This window comes from Mastomys coucha, chromosome X (assembly GCF_008632895.1).
Source record: "Mastomys coucha isolate ucsf_1 chromosome X, UCSF_Mcou_1, whole genome shotgun sequence".
Lineage (NCBI taxonomy): Eukaryota > Metazoa > Chordata > Mammalia > Rodentia > Muridae > Mastomys > Mastomys coucha.
Window position 1 is genome coordinate 137,169,155 of NC_045030.1, and position 6,336 is coordinate 137,175,490.

The 6,336-nt window shown below is 37.3% G+C and overlaps 1 pseudogene; it reads right to left on the reverse strand.

Moving 5' to 3' along the window:
- Positions 1–1,086: 1,086 nt before the first annotated feature.
- Positions 1,087–5,785, reverse strand: LOC116096571 (annotated as a pseudogene).
- Positions 5,786–6,336: the final 551 nt, after the last annotated feature.

Below are 6,336 nucleotides of genomic sequence, written 5' to 3' on the forward strand. Positions count from 1 at the left end.
CTGCACCATATTGTGAATTTGGATGCTATACCTACTTTGACAGTTTTATACTGTGACACTGATATCCTCCATGGAATCAACTTCAAAGCATAAAAGGTAGAACACTCACAATTTCTAAATTTTCAATGATGTAAAAGAAATTTGATCATTTGGTTTTGTCCTCTTTAATGCCATGATTCAAGATAGGAGAGGATACTGCCAAACTACCCAAATCATGGCTAGAATACAAAGGAAAAAAATTAAAGGGAAATTTGGGATCACAAAACTACATTAGCAATAGCTTAGTATAACCTACCTATTAAGTGCACCACATAAAGGCAGTGCCAAACCAAAAATCAAACAACTTATTGTGCAAGTATTTTTTCAAGAGTATTTCCATTTTTTAAAAAAAATAAATCTGGAATGGATGAAAAAGGAACAATTATCAAGAATATTGATGCCAGACATTGGCCAGCCAAGACAGTAGCTAGAGAAGTATGCCCTATGCCCATGAGAGGCTTATATTCCTCTCATATATCACTTTAAACTATGGCTAACACAGCTGTTATCTATTGACCTAGCTTCTGCACCTATAGACCATGGCACAGGTAGCTTAGTCTTGCAAGGCATCAATTGAAGGAGCAAATGTACACAGAGGTCATTCTTTATAGTAGTGTTCCTGGCCAACAAGCATCTGCATATGATCTCAATTCAAGGTCCATGACAGACTACTTCCACTGCATGTGAAATGGGCTTCTCATCTTGAAATCACAGCCATTTCATCACAAACCAAACTTACCTTAATGATTGGTACACAGCCCCATCCCACCCCTATACATGCAGCTGAGAATAACAGGCTAGTGACTGAACAGTATGAACCTGATATTGCTAACTTTATTACCCATTACATGAGTTAGCAATTGTCACTCAGTTTATATATTAAGAAAATTATATGTATAATATTGCAAAAATACAGTAAAAGGATGGAAGCCTGCTCCTTTTCTGCTCAGGAAGTCTCCTTACTCTCAAGCTTCATAGTATGTCGTCCTTCTGGCTCCACAATGCACTGCCACTATTACTGTTTCTCCCCACAATGCACTGCCACTATTACTGTTTCTCTTCCTTCTGATCTTCATTCTATTCCCCAGTTCCAGAACTTCCAGAACCTTCCTGTTCAGATGCCATCTTTTTATATGCAATTTCAAAGTGTTTCAATGATTCCTGCTGAAGGGAAAATGCTGCATGCCTAATGTTTTCTCCTGTTTCAATGTCCCTTTGAGCATGGAATTCTCTCATTTTGGAAATCTCTTCCTTTAGCTTATTGCACTCATCAGCAGGCAACTGGTCCTTGAATTCTTCCATCTTGGTTTCTGTGTCATAAATAATTCATTCAGCCATATTAACTACTTCAACATGTTCCTTCTTTCTCTGGTTTTCCTCAGCATATTTCTCTGCATTTTAAACCATATTTTCAGTATCATCTTTGCTTAATCCACCAGAAGACTGGATTATAATCTGTTGTCCCTTTATCTTTGGCAGAAACATACACAATACCATTGGCATCAATGTCAAATGTAACTTCAATCTGAAGCACACCACAAGGGGCTGGGGGAATTCCAATCAATATGAACTGTACAAGAAGTTTGTTGTCTCTAGCCATCTCTCATTCCCCCTGACACACTTTAATCTCTACTTGAGTTTGTCCAGCAATGGCAGTAGAAAAGACCTGGCTCTTTTTTATTGTAGTAGTGGTGTTCCTATTAATAAGTTTGGTAAAGATACCTCCCATTGTCTCAATACCCAGAGAGAGGGGAATGACATCCAAGAGCACATCTGTAACATCACCAGCCAACATACCTCCTTGAATGGCAGCTCCAATGGCTACAGCTTCGTCAGGATTATCAGCTTTACTCGGGGTTCTGCCAAAAAGATCTTGCACAGTCTGCTGAACCTATGTTAATCTTGCTGACTTCTGGATCCTGCATAGCTTTCTGACACGGAGCAATAGTTCTCTTGATTAGATCTGTGACAATGCCTTCAAACTGAGCTCAAGTCAGCTTCGTATTCAAATTTTTTCGTACAGGATCATCCATTGTAAGGTACAACAAGTTGATGTCAGTCTGCACAGATGAGGAGAGTTCAAATTTAGCCTTCTCAGCAGCTTTCCAAACCCTCTGAAGTGCCATGTTGTCTTTGGTCATATCAACCCCTGTCTCCCTGTTGAACTCCTTGACAATGTGCCATAACAAAGCTTGGTCAAAGTCTTCACCTCCTAAGAAAGTGTCCCCATTGGTAGATTTCACCTCAAACACTCCTTTCTGAATTTCCAAGATGGAAATGTCAAAGATACCACTACCTAAATCATATATAGCAATGAATTTATCTTCAGATTTGTCCAGATCATTAGCCAGAGCAGCAGCTGTAGGCTCATTGATCACTCAAAGCACATTTAGCTCAGATATCTGGCCAGCATCCTTAGTAGCCTGTCACTGTGAGTCATTGTAATAAGCAGGGATTTTTTGCTGTTTGGTCCAAGTAATTTTCTGCAGTCTTTCTCATTTCATCAATACAAATGCTCCAATCTGACTTGGAGAATAGAGTTTTCAATGAACTTCAACCCAGGCATCACCATTGTTGGCATGAATAGTTTTGAAGGGAACATTCTTAGTGTCTTTCTGTACTTCAGGGTCATCACATCATTGTCCAGTAAGATGCTTAGTAGCATAAATGGTATTGTTTGGGTTGGTGACAGCTTGATATTTGGCTGTCATACCAATAAGTCATTCCCCATTTTCTGTAAAGGCAACCACAGAAGGCATAGTTCTGGTATCTTCAGAGTTCTCCAGGATCTTTGCTTGTTTGCCTTCCATAACAGCCACACAGAAGTTAGTAGTACCCAAATGGACACTAACAACAGCACCCTTGATTGCTTTTGATGCATAATCCCTTCTTGAAACAAAGCTAAAGCCTCATGACTAAGACCATTCCAGCTATCGTGGTGACAGGTGGCTGTGGGGTTCTGGGATGCAGTGGTGCCCACAAGACACTCAACGGCAGCTCTGCTGGCAGTTATCCTGGTGGCTGGACAGAGGGGGTATGAGGGTGAGAACAAACACCCCACAGGCCCAGAGCCGCACGGCGATGGCTATGTTTCTGGAAACCTCCCTTGTGCAACCATTTAAGCAGACCTTCAGATTCAAGCTACAGCAACGATGGAAATATAAAGAAATCATATAGATACAGCAATTTTTTTTCATCCACCAACCACTTCCAAGTCAGAGTGAATTACTGAACCCACCAAGAGAGTTTCGTTGCTGAGCCCCAGAAATTCTAATTAGATCATCAGAATAGCTAATATACTTGAAACTTAGTTTGTTAATCCACACACCAAGAAATGTTCATTCACACCAGAAGTGTAATAATCTAGGCAAAAACTGAGTAAACTGATGGTTCTTCTGATGAACTGAATTTGATGTTAACTACAATAATTCAGAGTACAGAGATATTACCCCATGAGTCTTTTTAGGCATTTCTTGTAGACCATCTCCATCTCATCTTTTATGAATCTATCACTAGAGATTCACTAACAGGAATCCAGAGTTGTAACACTAGACTGGGACCCAGGTTGTGACCTTTATCTTCTTCCCTGCCTTACATTCCAATCTCTCCTTACTTTTTATTATGATAGTTTTAGTTCTAGCAAGATCCACTTCTCCTAGGCCCACAGCAGTCTCCTATGCACTGGACATCTTGCTACATATTCAGAGACCTATTCATTATGTTCAGTTGCTCTTTTCAGGATTTATTTCCTTCTCACTTCTATCTTTTGTGTTTCTGAAGAACCAGAGAACTGCTCTGTACCAGAGACCCACAGCCCACACAATGGATGATCTATATCTTCCTCTGTTTTACATGCCAGTCTCTTGATGCTTGTCGTCAGTCCTGATTTGGCTTGCTTGCTTCAGTATCTCCTTACACCATCTCTAGAGTTCTCAGTATCTAGTATCAGTTCTTCCCTACTGTCCTATCACCCTCTCATTCTAGCACAACTATATACTAATGTTCCAGAAACTCTTCAGCCACTACATTTGCCTTAGATTCTGGTGATATACAGCCCCCATATTTGCTTAACAACGTGGCTGGCAAGAGTGGGCAAAGCAACAAAAGTAAAGAAAAATCAATGAACAAAGACAGGACTAGCTATGTACACAAAGAAAGAGTTTAAGCGCTATAAGCCTGTCTATATTATACAGTTATAAACAAAAAAATGCAATGACAATATTCTTCTCCCAGCATCCAGCAACACTATTGTAATATGCCCCTATAAAAACAATTCGGATGAAGCACAAGAGCTTCAAAATAGTCACTGTGAATATGATCAAGAACCTTAAAAACGTATGAAGAGGAGGTTAAATGTATCTAAGTGGACATAAAAAGTATAAATAATCACAGAACAATTGGTCAAAAAAGACAGGAGTAACCCACACAGTAGAAACAGAATAAGGAATATTAATAATACTAATAAATACCTACCAGTATTGATGATTTTAATTCCTCAGTAAAAAGTCAGAGAAGTAGATTATATTAGAACATCAGTACTTATTTTTTTCTGCATCCAAGAAAAATAACATATCATCTTTAAGAGTCATCACCTTAATTTAAAATGATAGTAAAAGTACTCTAAACACTTGGGATCAATAAGTGAACAGGTAGCTATTTTAATATCTGACAATACAGACTTTGGATAAACTACATTCATATTAAGGAAAAATTACTAGGGGGATATTAAAATTCTAAACTCTTATGGGTAATTCAAGGGTGCCCAAGTTTCTACAGGAAATGCCAAAATTACTAACTTTACTAACTAGTCCTAATACAGCAATAGTGAGTGACTTCAATACATTGCTCACCAAAGACAGATCATCTACAAAACAAAGAAAGAGAAATAAAAGAAATAATCAAACAGAAGCTAAACCAAACCAAACCACAAAAAACTAAACAGAAAATTTAGAGTTAAATAATTCTATGATCAAATAGATTTGATTAACACCTACAGAACATTCTGCCCCAAACTGAAGAATACATTTTCTTTCCAGTATCTCCTGAATTTTTCTTTAAAAGTGACCACATACTACTTAGGACATTAATGAAGTTTCAATACTCATAAAATTTTTAAATAATGCCATCATCCTACTTTACTACAATACATTCAAATCCAATAAAGACATCCCATTTGAGGCATCAAAGTTTCTTATTCTCTGCACATTTCTACTTATGGTAATTGAGTTAATTCCCATTAACTTCTCTTATTAGGATGGAGGTGTATACTGATATATGATGATATATGATTATAGCAATATAGCACAAGCCATTTTCTACTTTATTTTTGCAGTAAAAAAGCAGTAAACCAGGCAGTGGTGGTGCACACCTTTAATCCCAGGACTTGGGAGGCTGAGGCAGGTAGATGTCTGAGCTAGAGGCCAGCTTGGTCTATAGAGTGATTTCCAGGACAGCCAGAGCCACACAGAGAAACAGTGTCTTGAAAAATGAAAAAACAAAACAAAACAAAACAAAAAAACAAAACAAGCAAACAAAACAAACAAACAAGCCCCCCCTCAAAAAAACCCTAGTAGTTTCTACCTAAAACTACTTCCTTTCTAGTCTCTCTCTCTCTCTTTTCAGCCACTTTATCAGTGTCAGGTCTGAGTTCCATTTCTTGCAGTGGGCTTTAAATATAAGAAAAAGTAATTGGGAATTGCAGGTTGAAGTTAACTATAGTTGGGAGATACTGATGATTACCTTTCATCTTTGTAGCATTTAGAATACTGTTTAGTATCACAGATGATAGCTGGTGAGCATAAAGACTTAAGTTGGGCACAAGCTTGATTTTTCTACATTTGATGAAACAATTGTCTTTAGAAATAAGATGTTACCATCAGATTGTATAAAAAAATCAATACTCTTGGCAAAGACAAATAATTCCTTCTCCCAATCAGTGAGTACTGAAAATATTTATGTCTTCTAGTCTACTTCTGTTTTTTTCTTTACTGTCTTAAAGAATTTGTTGTATAGATTTTCATCCCTTTGGTTGGATTTTCTACTTGGCATTCCATTCACTTACTTTGGGAAGATAAATGGAAATTTTTTCTTGATTTTTTTTTCAAATTTGGAAATGCATATAGAAGGCTGCTCATCTTGTTACATTGATTATATATTCCTTTAACTTAGTTGGTACCATCTAAGAGTTTTATAATACTTTTAGAGAATTTTAATGACAGAATAATATTATATCTTATGAAAATAGTTTAAATTCTACTTCCTAAATGTCTCTGAATTCTTTCTAAGAGATTGCATTCC